Source organism: Fukomys damarensis, unplaced genomic scaffold (genome assembly GCF_012274545.1).
Source record: "Fukomys damarensis isolate Sample0158 unplaced genomic scaffold, DMR_v1.0_HiC HiC_scaffold_30, whole genome shotgun sequence".
NCBI classification, from domain to species: domain Eukaryota; kingdom Metazoa; phylum Chordata; class Mammalia; order Rodentia; family Bathyergidae; genus Fukomys; species Fukomys damarensis.
Window position 1 is genome coordinate 60,026,856 of NW_022900942.1, and position 228 is coordinate 60,027,083.

Consider the following 228-nt stretch of genomic DNA (forward strand, 5'->3'; position numbering starts at 1 on the left):
CTGAACGTCCGCGCCCCGCATGCGCAGTGTGCGCCGGCGGTCTCCGTTTGTTTGAACAGGAAGGCGGACATATTAGTCTTCCTCGGCCCCCTTCGCCCCACCCCCGCAGGCATTCGCCTCCGCGACTCGCCCTTTTCTCAGCCGGGACCGCAGCCCCTCCCAGAAGCTCCCCATCAGCAGCCGCCCGGGGCCCAACAGTCGTCTTTCTCTCCGCCGGCTCTCCAGCCC